Source organism: Podarcis filfolensis (genome assembly GCF_964270895.1).
Source record: "Podarcis filfolensis genome assembly, chromosome: 6".
Classification (NCBI taxonomy): domain Eukaryota; kingdom Metazoa; phylum Chordata; class Lepidosauria; order Squamata; family Lacertidae; genus Podarcis; species Podarcis filfolensis.
In genome coordinates this window covers 95,609,292-95,635,925 of record NC_139609.1, presented here as the reverse complement: position 1 = coordinate 95,635,925, position 26,634 = coordinate 95,609,292, and the positions used below count along the sequence as shown (strand labels likewise).

At 44.5% G+C, this 26,634-nt stretch overlaps 1 protein-coding gene across 1 annotated transcript in view; it reads right to left on the bottom strand.

Annotated features, from left to right (window-relative positions):
- The window catches only part of SNPH (syntaphilin), a 70,717-nt gene extending 51,627 nt beyond the window's left edge, over positions 1-19,090 (bottom strand). Inside the window, exons 1-2 of the mRNA XM_083618757.1 lie at positions 18,955-19,090; positions 18,609-18,761 (exon numbers count right to left, since the gene is read on the bottom strand). The gene's annotated coding sequence lies outside the window, so the exon portion shown is untranslated. The remainder of the gene's footprint in view (positions 1-18,608; positions 18,762-18,954) is intronic.
- Between the last annotated feature and the right edge of the window lie 7,544 nt (positions 19,091-26,634).

Genomic DNA, 26,634 nt, shown 5'->3' with positions numbered 1-26,634 from the left:
CTTTTTTTTTACTTCCTGGTTTTCACTGCGCTGGCTCAGAGCTCGAGGTTGGTTTTATTTTGCTGCTGGTTGCTTAAATTTTATCTTTCCTGCCATCCCTCTGCAGCCTCACTGCTCTGTTTAGAGAGCGCACGGACTTTTGCTAGCTCCGTCCCTCCTCCCGTGTAAGCGGCTGCTGCCGGCTTTGCTGCCATGACTCTCCTTCCCTCCCTCCTCCCCGGCTCCAGGTCGCTTTAAAGCAAGCAAAGCGAGAGCCTCGTAGAGTGTGTAAGCGGCTCCCGCTTTGCTTGACTGATGGCAGCCATGGCTCCGATCCGTGCATTCGCTCCATAACACGCACAGGCATTTTCCCTTACTTTCTAGGAGCAAAAAAGTGCGTGTTTTGGAGCGAAAATTACGGTATTTATCTACTTGCACTTGACGTGTTTTCGAACTGCTAGGTTGGCAGGAGCAGGGACCAAGCAATGGGAGCTCACCCCGTCGCAGGGATTCTTGGACTTATCTGCATGCTAAACAACCAATTCATCCCAAGCAAAAGAAGCAGGCGAAGAGTGCCGTGCTTAGCAGCCCTAGAAAGTGTGCTTAAATGACATTTACATTAATGGAAGCAAGATCTTTATTTTAATTGTTGAAACTGCAGCCTTATTCACACTTCCTTGGGACCAAGTACCACTGAACTCAGCAGTTCAACTTGTTAGTCAATCGTTACCCAAAAGGTCTTCAAGTGACTGACAACGTATTTAAAGCGTAAGTGAAAACACAGCATAATATAAACACATTTACATAAAATCTTTCAAATGAAAATGCATGTAATACTAAAAAATACACAAAAACCCCTGCTTTTCCCCACCATCATGAGAAGCCGTAGAAAGTTCTGGCAGCACATTAACAGCAGACAACTTCATCATAGTCCATCAAAAGCCTGTAATAAGAGCTTTTTCTTGACACTGAAAAAATGTCAGTGTAGGTCCCTGGCAGACTTCCCTAGGGAGGGCGTTCTACAAGTGGGGCGCTACAACTGAAAAGGCCCTCTCCTTTATCACCCTCAGAGCCTATATAAACAAAGTGAGTAAGCAAGCAAAGATTTTAACTGTAGGTCAGGCAAATGCGGGTGGCGCTGTGGGTTAAACCACAGAGCCTAGGACTTGCCGGTCAGAAGGTTGGCAGTTCGAATCCCTGCAACGGGGTGAGCTCCCGTTGCTCGGTCCCTGCTCCTGCCAACCTAGCAGTTCAAAAGCACGTCAAAGTGCAAGTAGATCAATAGGTACCACTCCGGCGGGAAGGTAAACGACTATTCCGTGCGCTGCTCTGATTCGCCAGAAGCGGCTTAGTCATGCTGGCTACATGACCCGGAAGCTGTACTCCGGCTCCCTCGGCCAATAAACCCCAGAGTCGGCCATGACTGGACCTAATGGTCAGGGGTTCCTTTGCCTTACAGGCAAATGCTGTTGTACTGAAGTTTGCTTTATTGCCTTTGGCTTGCTATGTACTTGTCTTAGACATTTCTATCTACTCTCCCCTCCCTTTTACCATGAAGCAAAGCTTAGATGTGTTGAACTGGCAGTTCTGTATCAATTACCTTAATAAATTCAAGGATTCCAACTGGTGGGTTTTGACACAAGGCCAATGCCTACCTTTTATTAAATTGATCAAAAGCCACGTCACAGCATTAATAAGCATATTCAGCATGAAACGCTTAGTAGTGTGCATTGGACTCAGACAAATCCAGAGGTGACAGGAGACAGCTTGGAGTGATTTGGATTTGTCAGAGGTAAAAGAGGATCTCTGTGATGCAGAATTGCTTTAGCCAGAAAGCAAATCACTTCATTCTTTCCACTCCAAAAGCAATGTTAAAGGTGCCTAACACAAAAGCCCCCTGGACATTTGTATCTGCAGTTTGCTTGCCCATGGACACCTTTGTTGTATCTCAGTTTCTCAAACCAACTGCCCAGAAACCACACGAGGAGATTAAGTGATTACCACTATAAAATGGGAACCACTTCCATTGTGAGAAATCCACTCCGACTATCCTTCTGAAATTTGGCATGATTCATGCCTTCATGACGTCACCTGAAAATTTCATCCAATTCCACCCCCAAATAAAAATAAAGAGAGAGGTTTCCGTTTTGGGGGAGAAAGCATTTTAGAGGTGGCCAGCACAAAAGCCCACAGACCTTTATACCTGTAATTTAACAGACTTTATCCTCTTTGTGGGGTTACTATGCATGCCAATCACATTTACTTCTGTTCAAAGGGGGCAATGCCGCAAAACAGAGCTGGAACCCTGAGCTGAACTGGGCAGCCTACAACTCGGTCTGATATAAATTGAGCTAGTGGCTAGTATGGAAGGGTCTGGAAGTGAGAGCTGGACCATAAAGAAGGCTGATCGCTGAAGAATTGATGCTTTTGAATTATGGTGCTGGAGGAGACTCTTGAGAGTCCCATGGACTGCAAGAAGATCAAACCGATCCGTTCTGAAGGAAATCAGCCCTGAGTGCTCACTGGAAGGACAGATCCTGAAGCTGAGGCTCCAGTACTTCGGCCACCTCATGAGAAGAGAAGACTCCCTGTAAAAGACCCTGATGTTGGGGAAGATGGAGGGCGCAAGGAGAAGGGGACGACAGAGGACGAGATGGCTGGACAGTGTTCTCGAAGCTACCAACGTGAGTTTGACCAAACTGCGGGAGGCAGTGGAAGACAGGAGTGCCTGGCGTGCTCTGGTCCAGGGGGTCACGAAGAGTCAGACACGACTAAACAACAACAACAAAGTGGCTAGTCTGAGTCTGAACAGAATCGTGCAGCTGGTGGAACAGAAAGAGAGCGTAGCATGGTTTGGTAGACAGAATGCAGAAGAGACCTTGGGAATCAGAGTTCAGCCTCTATTTCAGTCATGATGAGCATTTGCAGGAAGTTATGCAATGTCTGGCAATGTACAGCTTCCAGGCCTGGGGATGCTGGGGGTATTGGAATTTTACCTTCCTCGCAATGATGACTACAAGGAGTGTTATGTACTGAAGTTCTCGCCCTGGGCCAGCAGGGGGATACTGCAGATAGTTTTCACTCAGGTCCGCATATGCAAATAAGGAATTGAAAGTGACGTTCAGTGATTGGATAGTTATAGAAAGTTGTTACTGTTGCTTTGCAGTTAAGCTCTATATAAGCAGGCTGGCTGAACCCTTCAGCCCAGTTCTGTTCTGGCCTGTGAATAAACAAGAGCTGTTTGAAGAATCACTGTGTCATCTGATATGTTCATCCACAACTTAGGAGAGATAGCTGTGTGCATGCGCATAGATGCAGACCCTTCCTTGTCTTCAGAAGCAGGGTAGGTGGCTAAAGACACAGGGGTCACATGCTGAAGGTCCAAAGTTCAGTCCCTTGCATTCTGCCTGGGAGCCTTTGGGGAAATTGCTTGCCAGGTTCTCTTAATACATACATTTGAAGTAGAATGGTCCAGCCTTTGGTGAACTTGTCTGACTGGCCTGAGTTCCAGTTCCAGACTAAGTCCCGCTTTACACATGAGGGATTTTCTACATAGATACTGTGAAGTGGCCAACTCACTCACCGGCATTTTTGAAAACGAATATATTTCAGAATGAGACCGTAATCCATGCCTTGAAGCAGAAGACAGCTCACAATGGACCATGGGGAAATCTAAACACACAGGCTTTAATTCTCAGGAGATTGCATTAAATGAGAAAGAGGGGGAAATTGTGGATGGGAGCTAATAGGAAATTCTGACCAAAGGGCATCCATTGAAGATTTCTCTGCAGCAAAAGTTAATTGTGCAGAACACAGCTGAGACACTGCTCCAAAGCTACACCTGGCAGAATTCTCCATTCCATGCAACCCTTAAAGGTATAGAAGCTCTTTGGGGTCTGGTGCTGGCAACATCACATATCGCAGGCATCTATGGCTTCGTCCCTGATTAGTCAAGATATTAACTTCATATTGTTTCTAACGTTGTCCTTTCCTAATCCAAAGACTCAGCTTAAGAATTCAGACACCATGTGAGAGACTTCTGGGAAAAGATTTATAATGAATTTTTAAAAAGATGAAATATACATTCATTAAGAAACCAGAGGCCTTTCTCCTTGGAATAATAGGTTCTGAATTACCCAAGAAAGATGTAAAGTTATTTTTGTATGCCACAACTGCTGTTCGAATTCTTATAGCCAAGAAATGGAAAACACAAGAACTACCAACTGTGGAAGAATGGCAGATGAAAATGATGGACTATATGGAGCTGGCTGACCTTACTGGAAGAATCTGCGACCAGAAAGAAGAGGAATATCAAGAAGAGAGGAAGAAATTTAAAGACTATTTGAATAAATAATGCAACATTAAAAATTAGAAATTACTTGAAAGTACTAAATAGGCCTAGGATGAAATTAAGAGTTAGTTAAATAATTGAGATTTAGAACCTTAAGAAAAGTTAAGAAATTTTATTTTAATTTGAATACTGTGTTTTAATAATGATATTAGAAAACTGCTACATTTAAATATAAGGAAATTCAGATGGGAGGGCTCAGAGGAAGTCCAAAACATATTTATGATGTTGGAAGTTTATATAACCAATTAATTTGTATCGTCTAGGTGTTTGTTGACATGTATTTTTTCTTTCTTTCTTTTTTCCTTTTTTTCCTTTTTTCTTTTTCCTATTTCCTTTTTGGTTTATATTTGTGACTTTGTTTCTTTCTTTTTTGTTGTAGTATGTGTTATATTTGTATGAAACGTAATAAAAACTATTTTTTTAAAAAAAGAGTTCAGACACCATGGCAGAATGTACCGGTATATGTTAAGTTGTGGGTGAACATATCAGACGTCACAGCGATTCTTCAAACAGCTCTTGTTTATTCACAGAACAGAACAGAACTGAACTGAAGGGTTCAGCCAGCCTGCTTATATAGAGGCTCCAGTACAACGTAACTGTAACACTTTTCTAAAACTATCCAATCACTGAACGTCACTTTCGATCCCTTATTTGCATAACTACCTACAGTATCCCCCTGCTGGGGGAGAACTTCAGTACATAACAGTATAACTGCAATGCCTTCCCACCTGCCTCTCAGCAGTTTCTTAGCTCTCCTTTCTCTCTCGCACATTCTCATATGCAGGATTATGACTGCACTCTGCAGCAGTGGGGCTGTAGGGAGGGGAGATGCAGGCACAGAATGAAAAGTGCCCTTACAGACTTTGGGCTAAGACTTAAAGTAACATGCGTAGTCTCCAGTTGGAGACGACTTGGTTGCTTGGTTTGGCTAAGGCACACTGAGACGACCGCACAAAAAAACACTGTCAGGTTCAGAATCTGAGAGGTGTATTTTTGGGGGGGAAGAATAATCAGAGGTGCAGAGATGAAGCAATTATATGATCTGAATGTTGGCCACTCACGCCAAAAAGAAGGCAAAAGGAGGTAAAGATAGGCATTTCCTAACGAGCATGTCTGGATGCACGTTTAGAATCAATTACTATTATTTAAACAGAAATGTATCTGTTTAAATATCTCTGGGTATACTGGCCAGGTGACCTGCAAGCCTGCTCAGTCTCCTCTCCAGGTGCTGATAACTGGGGGTGGGCAACTTCAAGCTCCCCCCTCCCCAATCTTATAGTTATTTATCTTCCATTTGGATGTTGCCACCATCCTGGAATCTTCTGATAAAGGGCAGTAAATAAAAATGAAAGAAGAAGAAGAGGAAGAAGATGACAGCCCTTTCAAAAGAAGTGTGCCCTCTGTAAAGTAGGACATATGATCACCCTACCAAACATCTTATTCTTCTCCCATCTGCATCAAAACACTTAGTATCAAATTTAACAGAAAATGTTTGAAATATACTCAGAGTCAAGAGTGGATTTCATTCTCTCTACTCAGCTCATAGTGGTGAGGAGGAATGGAAGTTCCCCCAGAATGTCTGCTTTATATACATTATTTACACAATGGGCCCCACGTGATTGGCTAATTCCGGGATTCTCCTGTAGGCCAATCAGGTTGCCTTCCACCTGGAGCTGGATTGGGTGGCTCCTGTGGACCAATCAGACTGCTGCATTCTGGGTCCTATTGTTCTAGGACCAATCAGACTGCTGCATTCTGAATCCTGTTCAACTCAGTACATAACAGGTTAAAAAAATCCGTTCAGATATTCTGACCAGCGAATCCAAATAGTAAAATACATAATAAGGTCGTTTAAAAGTTGATATTCCTTCCATATGGGAAACACAGCTGTAGCTGAAGACACATTTATTAATAGCAGAATCTTTGTTTCTAAATCAAGTCAGTATTTGGGGAACAAGGATGGTTTGAAACAGAGGAGGATGAACGAGCAGGGAAGTGTAGGCTAGGGCACACCGACATTGCAGCCAAGGGCAGCGTGGGAGAATCTTTGCGGATGCATCCAGAATCACATGGATCCAGAGGATCTGCTGCTGCACCGTTGATTTGGGAGCAGATGCTCCCATTGCAGGCCTGTCTGGCTTGATGAGTCAGGGAGCAGGGGAGTACTCCCTGGCAGAAGGAACCTGCAGGGAGTTAAGCAATGACTAGCAATTCCCAGCTTCCAGGCCTGGGGGTGGCGACTGTATCTGAGCCGGGTTCTTCCCTCACCAGAACAGTGATGATGACGACAACAAAGAGGATGCAGGACCCTTCTTGTCTGAAGCCCCATTAAAGGCAGGAATAAGCAGATAACCAGGGAAAGGCTGCACGTTGCAGGTTCCAGGCTCAATCCTCAAAAGTCCAAGGCCCTGGGAACGTCGTCACTTTTACTGGTGGAATGGGCTGGTGTGGAATACAAGCAGAACCGCTTGTTCGACATTGTTCTCTAAGGTTCAAGCGGCAGGATAATATTAAGGCAGTTCCAGCAAAAGCAAACTGATGGATTATATATGAATGAAGACAGTGTAAAACCTGATGGATTAATGCCTCTGAAAGAAGACATAAAGGCAGGACATTTTGCTTGTACAGTGGTACCTTGGGTTACAGATGTTTCAGGTTACAGACTTTGCTAACCCAGAAATAGTAACTCGGGTTAGGAGCTTTGCTTCAGGGTGAGAACAGAAATCGCACGGCGGCGGCGGGAGGCCCCATGAGCTAAAGTGGTGCCTCAGGTTAAGAACAGTTTCAGGTTAAGAACGGACCTCCAGAATGAATTAAGTTCTTAACCCGAGGTACCACTGTACTGCTGCCACAATTTTCACAAGAAAGAAGACTGTAGTAAAGTTGTCCTTTATAAACATAATAGCAGCTTCATGCCCAGCACTGCTAGGGAATGCTAAGAAATAAACAAAACAAAACAAAAATCAGTGCAGTTTTGAAATCAGTGATTAAAGTACAGTTTTGGAAGGTTCATTCCCCTTTCGGCACGGTTTCAACTATGGAAAGGCAGCATACAGATAAAATGATGTGGATGACCTTGATTCAAAATGGCAGCCAACGGTATCCAAACACAGATGCTCCTTAATCTCAGGAACAATCAAGCAAAATTTGGTTATATCTTAAGAGGTGCCCAGAAAGTGGTGGTGAGGGATGAGTGTTCAGACCCCTGGGCTCTCACTTGTGGGGTGCCTCAGGGCTCCGTCCTCTCCCCCATGCTTTTTAACATCAATATGAAGCCGCTGGGAGAAATCCTCAGAGGAGTTGGGCTGGGTGTTCACCAGTATGTGAATGATACACAGCACTACATCTCTTTTACATCAGAACCAGTGAAGGCGGTGGATGTTCTGTGCGAGGACAGTTGGAGGATGGATGGCAGCTAATGGATTGAAGTTGAATTCCGACAAGACAGAAATACTGTTTCTAGGGGACGGGGGCGGGCAGGTGTGGGGGACTCCCTGGTTCTCAATGGGGTAAATATGAAGGAGCCATTGTGGACTCACAGCTGTCCACGGAAGCACAGGTAATTCTGTGTCCAGGGCAGCTGTCTACCAGCTCCATTTAGTACGCTAGCTGAGACTCTACCTGCCTGTACACTGTCTCGCTAGGGTGATGATACATGCTCTGGTTATCTCCTGCTTGGACTACTGCAATGTGCTCCACATGGTGCTACCTTTGAAGGTGACTTGGAAACTACAATTACTCCAGAATGCGACAGCTAGACTGGTGACTGGGAGCAGCTGCTGAGACCATATCACACTGGTCCTGAAAGATCTTCATTGGCTCCCATTACATTTCTGAGCACAATTCAAAGTGTTAGTGCTGACCTTTAAAGCCTTAAATGGCCTTGGCCCAGTACACCTGAAGGAGCTCCACCCTGGACTCTTCAGCCCGGACTCTGAGGTCCAGCACCAAGGGCCTCAGAACGGTTGGGAGGAATGTTTTTGCCAAAAATCTCAGAAACCTCATCAGGAGGGCTTTAAACTGACTAATGTGGGGGAGGGAGACAGTGCTCCTGAAGGTAGGAGTCTATCAATTGATGAAGATGATCATCCAAATGTCATAGACCAAATGGAGCAAACAGCACGCAGACCTAGTGGTGGGAGGAAAAAATCCTTAAATAAGAGACACGGGGGAATGATTAATGGACTTCAATGTCTGTACACTAATGTGCAAAGCATGGGAAATAAACAAGATGAGCTTGAGCTCTTGGTACAGCAAACTAAATATGACATAATAGGAATCACTGAAACCTGGTGGGATAAGTCCCATGATTGGAATGTAATAATGGAGGGATACAATCTATTTCAGAGAAACAGACCAGACAAGAAAGGAGGAGGAGTGGCGTTATATGTCAGGGATGTCTATACCTGTGAAGAGATCCAAGATCTAGAACCTCAAAGCCAAAGTGAGAGCATTTGGGTCAAAATTAAGGGAGAGAAGAATAACAGTGACCTCATTGTGGGAGTTTACTATAGATCCCCAAGCCAAACGGAGGACATAGATGATGCCTTCCTGGAACAGATGGCCAAGCATGCAAAATGAAGGGAGATAGTAGTAATGGGGGACTTCAATTACCCGGATATTTGTTGGATGTCAAACTCAGCCAAGAGCATAAGGTCAAACAGATTCCTCACTGGCCTTGCAGACAACTTCGTTGTCCAGAAAGTGGGAGAAGCAACAAGAGGAACAGCCATTTTAGATCTGGTCCTAACCAATGTTGATGACCTGGTTAGTGGGGTAGAAGTGGAAGGATCATTAGGCGCGAGTGATCATGCTCTTCTGAGCGGAAAGGAGCAGCCAAGCATACTAGGACTCAATTTCTTGACTTTAAGAAAGCCGACTTCATAAAACTTAGGGAAGTGCTGGGTGAGATCCCATGGACAGTAATACTAAAAGGAAAGGGAGTTCATGATGGCTGGGAGTTTGTTAAGAGGGAGATAGTAAAAGCACAACTTCAGGCAATACCAATGAGACGGAAACATGGAAGGTGCCTAAAGAAGCCAGGGTGGCTATCTAAAGAACTTTTAACTGAGTTAAGATTAAAAAAGGATGTGTACAAAAAATGGAAAAGGGGGGAAACCACCAGAGAGGAATTCAAACAAATAGCCAGCACGTGTAGACACAAAGTCAGAAAAGCTAAAGCACAGAATGAACTCAGGCTTGCTAGAGAGGTTAAAAGCAACAAAAAAAGGCTTTTATGGGTATGTTCGTAGCAAAAGGAAGAACAAAGAAACAGTGGGGTCACTCAGAGGAGAAGATGGTGAAATGCAAACAGGGGACACAGAAAGGGCTGAACTCCTCAATGCCTTCTTTGCCTCAGTCTTCTCCGGTAAAGAAAACAATGCCTGACCTGAAGAATTTGGAGCAAATGATTCAGCAGAGGAAACACAGCCCAGAATAACTAAGGAGATAGTACAAGAATACTTGGCTAGTTTAGATGTATTCAAGTCTCCAGGGCCAGATGAACTGCATCCAAGAGTATTAAAAGAACTGGCAGGTGTGATCTCAGAACCACTGGCAGTCATCTTTGAGAATTCCTGGAGAACAGGCGAAGTCCCGGCAGAGGGCAAATGTTGGAGGAGGAGGGCAAATGTTGTCCCTATTTTCAAAAAGGGGAAAAGAGAGGACCCAAATAATTACCGCCCAGTCAGTCTGACATCAATACCAGGGAAGATTCTGGAGCAGATCATTAAGCAAACAGTCTGTGAGCACCTAGAAAGGAATGCTGTGATCACCAATAGTCAGCATGGATTTCTGAAAAATAAGTCGTGTCAGACTAACCTGATCTCGTTTTTTGACAGAATTACAACCCTCGTAGATGAAGGGAACGCAGTGGATGTAGCCTACCTTGATTTCAGCAAGGCATTTGACAAGGTGCCCCATGATATTCTTGTAAAGAAGCTGGTAAAATGTGGTCTTGACTATGCTACCACTCAGTGGATTTGTAACTGGCTGACTGACCGAACCCAAAGGGTGCTCATCAATGGTTCCTCTTCATCCTGGAGAAGAGTGACTAGTGGGGTGCCACAGGGTTCTGTCTTGGGCCCGGTCTTATTCAACATCTTTATCAACGACTTGGATGATGGACTCAAGGGCATCCTGATCAAATTTGCAGATGACACCAAACTGGGAGGGGTGGCTAACACCCCAGAGGACAGGATCACACTTCAAAACGACCTTGACAGATTAGAGAACTGGGACAAAACAAACAAGATGAATTTTAACAGGGAGAAATGTAAAGTATTGCACTTGGGCAAAAAAAAATGAGAGGCACAAATACAAGATGGGTGACACCTGGCTTGAGAGCAGTACATGTGAAAAGGATCTAGGAGTCTTGGTTGACCACAAACTTGACATGAGCCAACAGTGTGACGCGGCAGCTAAAAAAGCCAATGCAATTCTGGGCTGCATCAATAGGAGTCTAGCATCTAGATCAAGGGAAGTAACAGTGCCACTGTATTCTGCTCTGGTCAGACCTCACCTGGAGTACTGTGTCCAGTTCTGGGCACCACAGTTCAAGAAGGACACCGACAAACTGGAACGTGTCCAGAGGAGGGCAACCAGAATGGTCAAAGGCCTGGAAACGATGCCTTATAAGGAACGGCTAAGGGAGCTGGGCATGTTTAGCCTGGAGAAGAGGAGGTTAAGGGGTGACATGATAGCCATGTTCAAATATATAAAAGGATGTCACATAGAGGAGGGAGAAAGGTTGTTTTCTGCTGCTCCAGAGAAGCGGACATGGAGCAATGGATCCAAACTACAAGAAAGAAGATTCCACCTAAACATTAGGAAGAACTTCCTGACAGTAAGAGCTGTTCGACAGTGGAATTTGCTGCCAAGGAGTGTGGTGGAGTCTCCTTCTTTGGAGGTCTTTAAGCAGAGGCTTGACAACCATATGTCAGGAGTGCTCTGATGGTGTTTCCTGCTTGGCAGGGGGTTGGACTCGATGGCCCTTGTGGTCTCTTCCAACTCTATGATTCTATGATTCTGGTGGTTCCCTCACCATGAGGTTACAGGGAACCAGGCAGAGGGCCTTCTTGGTGGTGGCGCCTGCCCTGTGGAACACCCTCCCATCAGATGTCAAGAAGATAAAGAACAACACAACTTTTAGAAGACATCTTAAGGAAGCCCTGTTTAGGGAAGTTGTTTAATGTTTGATTCTGTTTTTAATATGCCCAGAGCGGCTGCGGCAACCCAGTCAGATGGGATGGGTATAAGTAAACAATAATATGATTAAATGCATAGTAAACAAACAAAATAGTAGATACTGCACTAAAGAGAGTCCCAAGCCAAGCAAAACCAAACTTTTAGAGCTTTACGCAGGCCTTGTTCACATGTGAGTCTCAGACTCTCAGACTCCCTGCTCCCTTCTTCTCTTCTAGAGAACCCAGGAGGTCAAGTTTGGAGGCTTTTGCTTCATTTTTAGACTTAAAAAAAACCCAAACACCTCAGAGTCTGGTCCCCCTGCTTCCCCTAGTGCAAAAAATCCACTAGAAAATGATTTTTGTAGTTTGAAAAGTGATGTGGTAATGCACTTGTGGGAGGGATGAATGAATGACTAAAGGGAAGATGTGTAAACATCCTGCAAGCAAATCAGAATGATTGCTAATTGTCACATAACTGGCCCATAAACAGATCAGAATGAATACTCAATAAAGGCTAGAGATAATATTACTATGTAACTCTTGTACAAGCAAAACAGGATGAATGCTCAATTAAATAGGTTGTCTGGAGGGGCCCTAAATGTCTCATCAATCAGAGGTCTTGAAACCAAGTCGTAGGGGGATCAGTTGAAAGAACTAAGTACATTTAGCCTGACAAAGAGTTAATGGGGGCGGAGGAGATAGTGATCTTCACATATATATGAAGGGCTGGCATGCAGAAGACGGGATAAACTTTGTTGTCACAGAGGACAGAACCAGAACCAATGGATGGAAACTGCTGGGAAGCAGACTTGGGCTTTTGCGACTGCAAAATCTATTTGACAGGGAACAGGCTGCCTTGGGAGGCGTGGTCTCTCATTCACCTCAGGTATTTAAGCAGAGACTGAGTGGCTATAGTTGCACCCTGCATTGCAGATCCTGAATGGGGCAGGGGTTGAACTAAATAACCTCCAAGGTCCCTTCTAACTCTGTAATCCAATGATGCATTAGATTATCCCAGAGTCCAGAATTATGAGAGGGAAAAATTCCACCCACCCCATAGGCTCTTCAGCTATATCCTGAATAAGGTAAAGGTAAAGGGACCCCTGACCGTTAGGTCCAGTTGTGGCCGACTCTGGGGTTGCGGCGCTCATCTCGCTTTACTGGCCGAGGGAGCCGGCGTACAGCTTCCGGGTCATGTGGCCAGCATGACTAAGCTGCTTCTGGTGAACCAGAGCAGCGCACGGAAACGCCGTTTACCTTCCTGCTGGAGCGGTACCTATTTATCTACTTGAACTTTGGCGTGCTTTCGAACTGCTAAGTTGGCAGGAGCAGGGACCGAGCAATGGGAGCTCACGCCATCGCGGGGATTCGAACTGCCGACCTTCCGAACAGCAAGCCCTAGGCTCAGTGGTTTAGACCACAGCGCCACCCGCGTCCCACATATATCCTGAATATCTTGGGGAAAAACAGGTCGATCCCCTCAGTTTAAGGATGCTAAATTGCTGCTGTTCAAACACAGGATGGCACTCTGAACCCACCCATGGAGTGATAATAACAGAAACTATTATAATGCCACCAGAGCTCAGACTACTTGTGGCAGGGAGCAATGGACTTGAACTGCTAGCAACAGATTTAGGATTAAGAAAAACATCCTAATTATTGTAAGAGATGACCAGTAACAGAGTAATCTGCTTAGTCAGGGTGTCAGATCTACTGAAAAATTGTTTCTTCAGATGCTGCTCAAATCTTCTTTTAAAAAAAAGTTTGCCCAGGCATCTCCTAAGAACACATTAGGTACAAATTCCAATCTTAAAACAGAATCTAAACTAGGTAAGCTAATTTTATGATTCTATCATTATGAAAGATAATGCATCTACTATCGATATAAAACAATACAATTTATGCACAAATCACAAATATCTTATTGTATTTTAAGCTTTAAATGTATTTCTGTACAGGTATGAAATGTCATTATTGTATAGTTTAACAACAGGCATCGTTAAGCACAAAAGTCAAGACATTTCTTGACATTCTATAGTTCTATTTTAAAAAATTAGTGAACAGGGAAATTTAGTTTCAGAATAGCTACATCGTACCAGTTCAGCATGTTGTGAATGCAAAGCGGTCCCAAAATCAATCCCTGACATTTCCAGTTAAATATGGGTGTCAGATACCAGGACTGAGCGCTGGAGAATCGCTTCTGTTCAGAATAGACAACACATAGCTAGATAGATCAATGATCTGACTCTGTGTAAGAGAGCTGTTATTGGATCAATGACATTTATATAGCCTGTTCTTACTTTATGACATTTCAATAAGGACAGCAATCCAGGTCTATGGTTTTAAGCATGGCCCATTTAAGTTGGCTCAAGCCTGGGCTTCTCCTCTGTGAAGGCCCAACACCAGCTTTCTGTTTCCTTCCTTAGCTGTTGTGCACCAGACTTATTCACAGATGTCAGCTGAAGAGCAGTTCCCTGGACAATTTGAGGGCAGGACACTGCTTAACAGAAGCCAACATAGCTAATGGAGAGCTCAGAAAGATCCATTCTGGGCCAAGTCTTCAACAATGCCCTTTTAAGAGAAAGGCTGACATCACTGACGCACCTAATGTGACCACTGTGTCCTAAGATTTCTGTTTGGAGGGAATTTTGGACCAGAGTTTGCTTGAAACAGGGGTTTCGGAGTTTGCCACAAGTTCTAAGTCATCCACCATGATAATTACGAAGATCTGATGAAGCCAAAGGTCTGGTTGGTTATTTCAAAGCAATATATGAACCCCAGCTAGGAGCGACAGAAGGGTGATGCACACCTCTAATCTCTTCCCATATTCTCTTCCTTCCCCTCTCAGCCTTTCTACTTCCCTTTCTTCCCTTAAGGCCACCCCTTCCTTCCAATCCTTCAGCTTTTGCCCTCTTCCCTTGATAAGCACTGAGTTTATGTTCCCAACCTTTATGCAATTTCCACTTTGCTTGGTTGGGTGGAAACCATGCAACATCCCTAGCAGAGACATCACCTTGCCAACAAAGGTCCGTATAGTTAAAGCTATGGTTTTCCCAGTAGTGATGTATGGAAGTGAGAGCTGGACCATCAAGAAGGCTGATCGCTGAAGAATTGATGCTTTTGAATTCTGGTGCTAGAGGAGACTCTTGAGAGTCCCATGGACTGCAAGAAGATCAAACCTCTCCATTCTGAAGGAAATCAGCCCTGAGTGCTCACTGGAAGGACAGATCCTGAAGCTGAGGCTGAGGCTCCAAGACTTTGGCCACCTCAGGAGAAGAGAAGACTCTCTGGAAAAGACCCTGATGTTGGGAAAGATGGAGGGCACAAGGAGAAGGGGACGACAGAGGAAGAGATGGTTGGACAGTGTTCTCGAAGCTACCAGCATGAGTTTGACCAAACTGCGGGAGGCAGTGGAAGACAGGAGTGACTGGTTGGCTCTGGTCCAGGGGGTCACGAAGAGGCGGACACGACTAAACGACTAAACAACAACAACAGCTCTTGCAATGTTTCCCATCCTAGCCAAGGTCCTGCCATCCCACCAACTCTGTGGAACTTTTTAGAAAGTTATTTGCTCCCTGAATGCATGTAGGTCTACATCTTCACCCATCAACCCAGACAACCCATTCCTTTTATTAGTTTTGTTCTGATATTGCACAGCTCCAAATAAGGGGAGGTATAAGAGTGTGCTGTGCTATGGGAAGACATACAGCATTTGTCTGCTCCAAAACATAGTCATCATCTAGCTCAGTGGTTCTCAGCCTTGGGTCCCCAGATGTTTTTGGCCTACAACTCCCATGATCCCTAGCTCACAAGGCCAGTGGTCAGGGATGATGGGAGTTGTAGGCCAAAAACATCTGGGGACCCAAGGTTAGCTGAAGGGGAAACAGAAGGGCAGAGCAAGAAGCAAAAGCACATGAAGCAAGAGAGATGACTCTTACCTTCACACAGCAGACTGCACACCAGCCACACAAAGGTGGAATGTTTCTCCATTATCACAATCCGTTACTGAGGAGGGCACAGAGGAAGGTGGCAAAAGGCACACTTCCAATGGCCAGAGGGAAAGGCCTGGGGGGCTGCATTCAGATATTGGACCTTAGGTCCCCCCCAACTCTGCTGAAAATTTTCTCAGCTTAGGCCAATTGGTGCCAAAGAAGGATAGAACTTTCTTTATGTATGCTACAACAGCAGCAAGAATACTTATCGCAAAGCATTGGAAGACACAAGATTTACCCACCCGGGAAGAATGGCAGATGAAGTTGATGGACTACATGGAACTGGCGGAAATGACTGGCAGAATCCGAGACCAGGGAGAAGAGTCGGTGGAAGAAGATTGGAAAAAATTTAAAGTTTATTTACAGAAATACTGTAAAATTAATGAATGTTAGAAGGATGCTGGAATGAAGTTGCATGGCTTTAGCAGAAATGTTATAAAGAATTAAGTAAAAATAGATTGTTAATGGGTCAAAGTGGAAAATTTAAGGTTAGATTGGGTTAAGATAAATTATAGAACAAAAATTGAGTAAGATGGAAAGGATTTGCTGAAACAGCTAATTGAATTAGAATACAAAAAAAGGGAGGTGTGAGGAGGTCGATGAAACAAGTAAATGAAAGATAAAGATATGGAAATATTGGATGTGTTTTTAACTGCTTTTTTCTGTTTTACTGTATTGTTTTTTGGTTTTTTTTCTTTCCTATGTATTGTGAGGTATTGATTTGTTCTATTTAATTTTTCATTTTTTCTTTCTTCTTTTCTTCTGTAATCTTTAAACCTTTAATAAATATTATTATTATTTTTTTTAAAAAGAAAATTTTCTCAGCTTCTCACAGTCTTAAAAGTATGTTACTTCTTTCAGGACGTGTTTGCACAGCAAGAGAACATGCTGTTGTTTGGTGCAGCTGGAGCACTGACTCACAGATCATAAAAGAGAGGGACAGTATAATAGCTGAACTACAACATTTGAGGTGTCTTTCAAGCTACCCAGTTTTGTTCCCTGCAAAATTCTAACAGCAGTCACACAAGTGCTCTGGTCTCTTTAGTAAATTCCATTTATTTTGTGAACTTATGCCATTGCAAAAATAAAAAAAGACAAGAATGATTGACATAAGGAGATGAAAGGAACATGGTAATAAATAATAACGGCAGCTGCACCTCCTTCTAGTGAAAACTGAGGCAGGATTTGGGGGGAAATGGGTTAGGAAAAGATGGGGAGTGTAAGAAAGAGAAAGTTTCCTCCTCTTTATCCAAACTAAATGTAGCACAACTGCACCAATCCTTCTTTGAAAAATTTTTTTATCAGTGATTTAGGACAACGTGAGACCCTGCCAGCAAAGTACAACTCAATAGTTTGTGTTGTGGCCTGCCATGGGACAACCAAACCCCTTTCTTTGCTATCCAAAAAAAGAAAGTGAGAGCTGGACCATAAAGAAGGCTGATGGCCGAGGAATTGATGCTTTTGAATTCTGGTGCTGGAGGAGACTCTTGAGAGTCCCATGGACTGCAAGAAGATCCAACCTCTCCATTCGGAAGGATATCAGCCCTGAGTGCTCACTGGAAGGACAGATCCTGAAGCTGAGGCTCCAAGACTTTGGCCACCTCATGAGAAGACTCCCTGGAAAAGACCCTGATGTTGGGAAAGATGGAGGGCACAAGGAGAAGGGGATGACATAGGACGAGATGGTTGGACGGTGTTCTCAAAGCTCCCAGCATGAGTTTGACCAAACTGCGGGAGGCAGTGGAAGACAGGAGTGCCTGGCGTGCTATGGTCCAGGGGGTCACGAAGAGTCGGGCACGACTAAATGACTAAACAACAACAAGTGAGCTCCTCTGGGCTAGCCATAGGTGGCTACTAGGCTGCCTCAAGCTTGGTGCTCCTGTCATATAAAAACTCACCCTTGCTATTGCTATCATAAAACAATGATTTGCTGAAGGCTTTATTCTTTGGCAGATGTGTAGGAAGGGAATCCTCTGTGCACCTGCGATATTAATTACTGGGGTGTTTTAGAGGACCTAGCCTCTTAAGGGAGGTCCAAGGAGAGCTGGTGGCTCAGAGATAACAGGCGGCAGAAAACTCCTGTTTACAGAAGGAAAAAATGCCACATTACATGGGAGAAAGGATGACATACGCCTTTGAAACAAAGGCTAGCAGGCTGGCCAGATGAAATTACATTTCCAAACCGAATAATGGGGGTGGGGGCGCGCGGAGAAAGAGATCCCAGGAGATCAGATATCATAAATCAAGATGCATAATGCTTTGTAGAGATCACAAGTACATACCCTATTCTAGCACTAGGGAGCAAAAAAAATAAAAGGGGGGGGGGAGGAGGAAGCAGAGAGGCATGTTACCTAGTACAGAGCCCTTGATTTGGTACAGGCCCAGGCTGCAAAGGTACCGGTAAGTCTCTTTTTAGATCAAGATGGAGAAGCTTGGGGATCTGAGAAAAACCTCCAGGCATGTGCTATTCTATCTTTTTTTAAGGGGGGGAATTTTCCATCAAAAAGAAACAGGATGATTTCGTGAGGGAGGAGTTCTAGCAATGACCTTGAATGGAGGGGGGACACAGAAACCAAAAAGGCACCACACACCCTGCAGGGCCAGCCCAATTCATGTGTTTCACTTTCACCTCAAAGAGACTGCAACAATGACGATGGATAACATTATTATTTTTTTTTTTAAGAAGCTACAATAGATTTACACTGTGCTGCGAGAGGTGCCAGGGTCTGTCTGAACAGATGCATTTGCCAACGGGTGTGTCTGATCCACAGCAGACTCTCCCTACCTGCCCTTAATGGAGGGGGAGGAGAAAAGGGGAAAAAAGAATGACAGACACTGAGAAGCACCTTCCGGCTCTCGCAGGTATGCAGCCGCTCTCTCTGCAAAGCATCTTCATGGATCATCTTTTTAAGTTTTCAGCAAAAAAAGGGGGTGGGGGTGGGGAAGGCATGATCAACCCTTTTCCATGCACATGTGTGACGGCTGAATGCCCTAAATTCACAGACTTGCTCCCCATCCCTTGCACATTTGCAAAAACCAACAGCCCCGCACTCTATCCCTCCCAGGAAGGATGCAAAAAATTTCTCTCTCCGTGGTACTTACCCGAGACAACTCAGTCGTGGGGTGGGGCAGTCGGGGTAATTTCCAAAAGCAAACCTCTTCTTGGTGACACCTTGGGGAGGGGAGGGTGGGTGAGGGCGCAGCCCCAATGCGGTACTTGCATGAGGGAGCCAGCTAGCTGGCTGGATCAGCAACCTGCCACCGGCCAAGGAAAATAGAAAACAGGGAGCAGATAAGAGCCAAGCGTTCCAGCTGGATCTTTGGTCCCAAGGAGATTAGATTCCCTTAGATTCCTCCCAGACCCTAAATATGCCCCCTACCCTTTGCAAAAAAAGAGAAAGACTATCCACAACCAAAGGATAACATCTGCAACTCCCTGCATCATCACCTGTGCGTATTTCTTCTTCCATGCTTGATGCTCCCTTGCAGGGCTTGAGGGAGAGGCGGCTGGGCTGAGCTGTTCTCTCCGGCTGGGGCCGACGGGAGGGGAGGGCGGCTGAGCTGCCCAGGCAGCTGCGTACTTTGCGGTTGTCTCCGCACTTCCTCCTTAAAGAGACAGCATCGCGAAAAACCGGCTGGAGGCGCGCAGGGCTGGCTCGGGAGAATTGTCACCCGGTCTTGCTCTTGGGCACAATCGATCAAGCGAGAGTGCTTTTCCGTAACTACATCTGCATGCCAGGAAAAAAAGCTTCACGTGTGTAATTTCTGCAGGTCAAGAGGCTGCTGTTAGAGCCACAACAGCAGAGGCAAATTTAAAGCAATAAACACACAAAACGTAACCGGCTGTACTTTTGAATAAATAAGGTATGCTATTGATTGTATCAGTTTGTAGATTTCAACAGAAGTCTCATAAGTTCAACGAAAAAAACAGAAGACCCAGTGGATCAGTTCATTCTCTAGTCAGTTCATGCATAAGGTCCATACATGTATAAGTATCTATTCCACCTGTCTGTTCAAAGAGTCCAATAATCCACGTGAAGGGTTGTTACAGTAGAACAGGCTCATATACTATGCTATAAGATCCACCATCCTGTAATATTACATATGAGCCTGTTCTACTGTTGAAACCTAGGATGGCGAAACAAGGCTTGCCTTAGACTCTGTGAAAGGATTCTGTGGAACTGTAACAACCTTTCGTGTGGATTATTGGACTCTTTGAACAGACAGGTGGAATAGATATACATGTATGGACCTTTCGCATGAACTGACTAGAGAATGAACTGATCCACTGGGTCTTCTGCTTTTCCCGTCAAACTTTATGAGACTTCTGTTGAAATCTACAAATTGATACAATCAATAGTACAGTGGTACCTCAGGTTACATATGCTTCAGGTTACAGACTCTGATAACCCAGAAATAGTGCTTCAGGTTAAGAACTTTGCTTCAGGATGAGAACAGAAATTGTGCTCCGGCGGCGCGGCAGCAGCGGGAGGCCCCATTAGCTAAAGTGGTGCTTCAGGTTAAGAACAGTTTCAGGTTAAGAACGGACCTCCGGAACAAATTAAGTACTTAACCTGAGGTACCACTGTATACCTTATTTATTCAAAAGTACAGCTGGTTACGTTTTGTGTGTTTATTGAGAATGTTCCATGTAACCATAGGTTTGTTGTTGCTGTTTTGCGAAATTTAAAACAATGGCAGCCCTATTCTGGTTTTCTGGACAAGAGTGGTGCCACCACACTTTGTGCAACAACTATAATGGGTACAGCAACACCAGAACATCATCAGTGTTTCCCACTGTGAACAACAGACACCACCACATCCTTAAACCAGTGTGCCCTGGGAGCTTTGTCCAATAAGGACTCAGAAACACACGTGTACACACACAGGTTTTTAAAGAGTCCTTCACAATTCCTGTTCCCTATAGGAATTTGCACTAAGCAGTTAGTGCACAAAACCCAGAACTTCTGTAAAGTCTGGCAAGCGGATCCTATACAGAGATAGGCTGGCGTAAGCCCGCTGAAATCAATGGGTTTAGACATGCTCAGCTCTGGCTAGGATTAGGGGGTCAAGCCATATAGAAAAGCCTCTTGACAGGACACATCTTTGAAGATTTCAAAGAGAAAATTCTTCACTGTGCTCTAAAGAACCTGCATGCTATTTTGCAATATTTTGATTGTTCCAACAAATGGACTCTGGAAATTTTAAATTAAATTATCTATTATTTATGTCCCCAAGGGTTGGCTGCCTCAATGTGCCCTACAGTTCTTATATTAGGTTTATTGCTGCGTCTCATTTGCTAATGAATGCTATTTTATTGTATTTAGTAAGAATATATACATATATACATTATGCTTCTTGTACACCATCTGGGAGTCCTTTGGGATGAAGAGTGATCTACAACTCTCTCTCTCTAAATATATGAGAGAGACAAGGGCAGGGCAGGGAAATATAACTTTTCCCCACCCTTTCTTTCTCATTTTCTCTGTTAAATGGTTTAAATGTACAAGTTAATGGGGCTTTGTTATCATTTAATAGCTGCTCCATTATGCCAGAAAGTCAGGGAGCCATGTAAATGAAATTGATGGTGATATTTATAATGCAGTATGTATAAGCCAGAAGGTCAATTACATTTTATTTGCTAAGGAAAAGATGCAGCAACACAACGAACTCACAGCTGACAATTGTGTTTGAATTCCCTCCATGGGCATAGCCAGGATTTTTGTGGAGGGAGGCGGGACTTTTGTTAGGGGGGCAGAACTTCTGCGATTGGTCAGTTAGTTATTTCTATTGTTTTACTTGATGGGGGCAGCTCCCCCCCCCCCCCCGGCTATAGCCATGATTCCCTCACTGCACATTCTGCAGCTGTCTGGGTATTTGTCGAAAATACATCTCACAATGAGCATTAGAAAAAACAGCTAAGTTTTAGAAAAAAAAGCTAAGTGTTTAGAAAAAAACAGCTAAGCATTAGAAAACACAGCTAACAGCTATACTTTTAAAAAATGTGTTTGATTAGGTCTGAGACGATAATGGTGCCTAATCATTGATAACATATTTGGTCGGTTGCAATCTTATACTTACCTGCTTAGCTATAAGCCCCATTGAACTCAGTGGGTGTTACTTTAAGTAAGGTAAAGGGACCCCTGACCATTAGGTCCAGTCATGGCAGACTCTGAGGTTGCGGTGCTCATCTCGCTTTATTGGCCGAGGGAGCCGGCGTACAGCTTCCGGGTCATGTGGCCAGCATGACTAAGCCGCTTCTGGTGAACCAGAGCAGCGCACGGAAATGGCGTTTACCTTCCTTCCAGAGTGGTACCTATTTATCTACTTGCACTTTGACGTGCTTTTGAACTGCTAGGTTGGCAGGAGCAAGGACCGAGCTGTTGAATGGTTTCTTTAAATGTAAAGGTTCATCATTGTTCCACCCGATGTGTATGTCTTTAAGGGGCCAGAGCAAAATAACGAGACCCAGCTTTACAGCTGTGAAACATAGCAGGTGCTGCTGAGTTGTATTGATTAAGCTGTGTCAGCAATTGGGTGTAGTATATAAGGAGCAGCACCTAGCTCTTCCATTACCCTGGGGGATGGGTTGGTGGTTGGGTCTGGTTTGTTGAGGTATTTAGTGTAAATCTAGTTTTTGTTTTTCTTATTAAAACCTTGTTTAAGTTATTTTTGAGTCCCTTTTTAATGCATGGTCTCCCCAGCAAGCTCTCTGCAGCGCTACCATACTGCAAATAGCCAACACGAGCAACGGGAGCTCACCCCATCATGGGGATTCACCAACCTTCTGATCAGCAAGTCCTAGGCTCTGTGGTTTAACCCCCAGCGCCACCCGCATCCCCCATAAAACTTAGGCTACCATAAATAAGTTTTTCATCCACCACAGGATCCTGCTGCTCTTCCTACTCAGCTAATCTTTTACAGTTATTAATAGAAATAAAATGGGACTTGCAACAAATTATTGAAGTGCCACTCATGCCCTCTTCCAAGATAAATGCACTATGCATCCCAGATGATTTCCCATCCCATCCCATTTTCCCCCAGTGTCAGCATTCAGTATCCACAGTAGACACTGGAGATTATTTTCCCCTCTAAAGATTTTTTTTGTAGTACTAAAAAACTGGGGGCTCCCTCGGCCTATAGAGCGAGATGAGCGCCGCAACCCCAGAGTCGGCCACGACTGGACCTAATGGTCAGGGGTCCCTTTACCTTTACCTAAGTTTTTTGGGGGCTAGAGGACTCTCTGATACCCTTGCTCTGTAAAGGTTATTGTTGCATTTCCTCCTTTTATCTCCAGCCCCACAAGGTAAGATTATCCCAAAGGTGCCAACTGATGTGACAGACTACATGTTACATGCAAAAGTGTTCCATGGTAACTAAATGGCTTTTTTGGGGAGGAAGAAAAGCTGTAGGCAGAAGGAGAGACTTGGAGAAGAGAAGCGGAGGAGGCGGCAGTGAATGCTTCCTCCGCCTGCCTGCCATTTCTCTGCTCAAAACTGCAACCCACCAGGCGCCCCCCTCCCTTTTCAAATGTATTTATCCTCATTCTCTGGTGTGTGACACCCCCTTGTGATGCAACAGAAGAGTATCCCGTCTCCTCCCACCCACCCGGCACCTTCAGAAAACCATCACCTAACACATCCGCCAGAAGATGCCTGTGGTTTTTCAGCGAGCCAGCATCACACTGTGAGAACTCAGGATAATTTGTAGCTAAGCATCAAACGGGAAACCCTACAAAAGAGAGAGCAAAACACAACGGCATTATGAAAGCAACAAATCAGCCTGTGTGCTTATTTTTCGTCTTGTGCAGTTTCTGGCAGTACAGCTTGCCAGTGTGTCATTCTATGCTACTGTATTGTTCCAGCTACTGCAGAGTTCAAGGGCATTTTCCTTCCCCTTGCGGGCAAGCCCTCTGCTGGTCTTCATCTCCTAACACTGATGACACTCATTTCCTGCCCGCCCCAGCCCCGTGTCACTGCCTGATACTTTTCTGTGTGCATCCCGTACTGTGCTATCCTCTCCTGCACTGTTCTGATCTCTTTGAGCAGCCTTTCAGCTCTGCTACCACAATGGTGGAGGGAAAACAAAGGACACTCAAATAATGGTAGCCAAGTGTTGCAGTAGTTGTTGTTATTTAAATCTCTAGACCACTTTTCCTCCCAAAGAAACTGCCCTGGGATCTACGGGTAAAGGGCAGTATACAGTTACACCTTTGAAATCCCGGGAATGTCCAGGGAAATCCGGACGTATGGCAGCCCTAGCTACACCATACTACCAAACACACAATTATGTCATCATCAATCTTTATTACGGTTCAGAGACCCAACAAATCATTACAAAGCAATACACAATTCATACAGCCTACCTCCAGGTTAAACAAGCATTTTGTTCAGAATATAGGGATCATTTGTTCTTGCAACCACTGACAAAAACTTTGCCACTGCTAATGTTCTAGCGTTTGTCCGGTCTTCCAATAGGAACCTGACATAGTGAGCCTCTGATTTTCCCGGGAAAGGTACCAGCAAGGGTAATATCAGTTCAGCCCTGGCTTGCTCATATTTTGCACAATGCAACAGAATATGTTTTATGGAATCGATGTCTTGAGCACACGAGCAAAGTCTGTCCTGGTAGGGAACTCCTCTCAACCTGCCATCCAACACTGCAGAAGGAAAGACGTTTAGTCTGGCTTTGGTGAAAAGCCTTCAATAGTTTGGTACTGTCAGGTTTTTAATGTATTAAAATTAATTAATTATTTTAACCACTGCATTTGCTCTATCCCAGGCACGTCCAACTCCCAAGAGACTGCGATCTACTTACAGTATAAAAACTGGTAGTGATCAACCCATTGTCATCGAAGGAGCCAGAGTTGTTGAGGATAGAGATCGCTAAGGATCCAAAGATCGACCAGGAACACCCTGCGATCGACCAGTAGATTGCGATCAACCTGTTGGGCATGCCTGCTCTATTCTAAAGCTGAAAAAAATGTTCTATTGCCTACTTAAAAGAGTTCCTTATCCAAGTTTTTGAACTTTCCTTGTCCATTTTCCGGACTTCTATATTCTTTGCTCAGCTGCTTAGAGGGGGGTGCTGATAACACCAAGGTTAGTGCACACCCCGGAAATGATCTCTTTCAGCTTCTGCCTTCTGGAAGAAGGTACAGGGTTATAAAGACCAGGACTAGCAGCCTGAGAAAGAGTTTCTACCCAAATGCGATTTTGGTTGTAAATGCAGTGTAAGGAGTCTCTATGGCAGTATATTGTATTTTAAAAATGGGGTATCAGAGCTTTTAGGGGGCTAACCAGGTTGGGATAGCTGGGATAGCAGGCTTGTTGGTTTTGAATGTCTTACATAGATCCCTCCCCCCCAATTTCGTTGTTCTGTATGGGACAATGACAATAAAGATTATCGTATCGTACCATTACGGGTTTGAACCCCATGTGGGCCACCTGCATCTTCCTGCATTGCAGAGGGGTTGGACTAGATGACTCTCTGGTCCCTTCCAACTCTACAATTCTATGATTCTATGATTCTTACCTCCATTCTGCAGACACATCCTCCACAAATCAGCAACACATCCTATTAGCACCAGCCTCCCAGGAAAATACCAAATGCAACCCAATTGTTCACATACAACATCATCATTCTCTACCTATTAGTGGGAAAGGGTGAAACACCATCTCGTCCTCTGTCGTCTCCTTCACCTTGTGCCCTCAATCTTTCGCAACATCAGGATCTTTTCCAGGGAGTCTTCTCTTCTCATGAGGTGGCCAAAGTCTTGGAGCCTCAGCTTCAGGATGTGTCCTTCCAGTGAGCACTCGGGGCTGATTTCCTTCAGAATGGATCGGTTTGATCTTCTTGCAGTCCATGGGACTCTCAAGAGTCTCCTCCATCTACCTTGCCGTGGCGAAGGGGCTTGAATAACTCAGAGAAGCTATGAATTATGCTGAGCAGGGACACCCAAGATGGACAGGTCATAGTGGAGAGCTTAGACCAAATGTGATTCACCTGGAGGAGGAACCGGCAGTCGAATAGACGGAGGGAGGGCTCCGGGAATAACATTTTTGAATGCTTCTCCCCGCCCAAAGGTCTCCCTGCAAGTAGAAAAGTACCATAGCAAGTGTCTTGTTTTTTTTTTTTACTTGCAGGGAGCTTCATGTACAGAAGTTAAAAATGGCACCCGTGATCTACAAATTGAAGTGGTAAGGTTTACTCTACCACCTCAGGATTCTACCAACCCATTCTACTGTGTGTGTAAGCCAGGTCTTGTTAATTAGAACTGGGAACTATTTCAGCACTTGTGTATTTCAGGACTTGTAAAAAGATGAGTATGCTACATACTCATCTTTGCTGATGTGTTTCAAATTTGGGTCCAATCCTTACAACCCTAAATGTTTGCCAAAAATGCCTTGCCCTCAACACTTTGAGAGCCGATTTTTTTTTTTTTTTGCATGAACTGAAACAGTCAGACCATATTCTAGAGTGCATCTCAGATTATGTAAATTGGCTGTTAGGTATGCTTTTGTGTGCAAGCAATGAAGTCTTCATTCCAAGAAAGAACGAAGGCACTAATTCTGCAACTGCATTATCCCTGTAGATGCTTTCTGTCTGGATGAATCAATTACCATGTTTCATTCACTCACTTTTTGTAGGGGCTTCTGTACAATACTGTCAACAAATCATTGTCATTCTGCATTTCCCCGTGGTATGCCTGCCTTTTCTCAGACTTTTCAGAAGAACAGATGAGGAGTGTAAGTGCAGTGTAGATGCCCTTAGTGCTACTCTTGATATGAGCCCTGAAAATCAGGCAGGCAAACTTAGTCCAGCTCAGCACATATTCACTAAAGCCTTTGTAGTGGGTACTGCTGTATCACCACCTATATGTTTAGTTGATATTGCACAGGGACAGCTCAGAGGTCTGAAATCTTGGAGAGCCACTGCTGGTCGATGCAATCAGTATCAAGCTAGATGGGCCATTGGTGTGACTCAGTAGAAGGAGCGTCGCCACCTCCATCGTTCTGCCCGGACACTGAGGTCCAGCGCCGAGGGCCTTCTGGCGGTTCCCTCGCTGGGAGAAGCCAAGTTACAGGGAACCAGGCAGAGGGCCTTCTCGGTAGTGGCACCCTCCCTG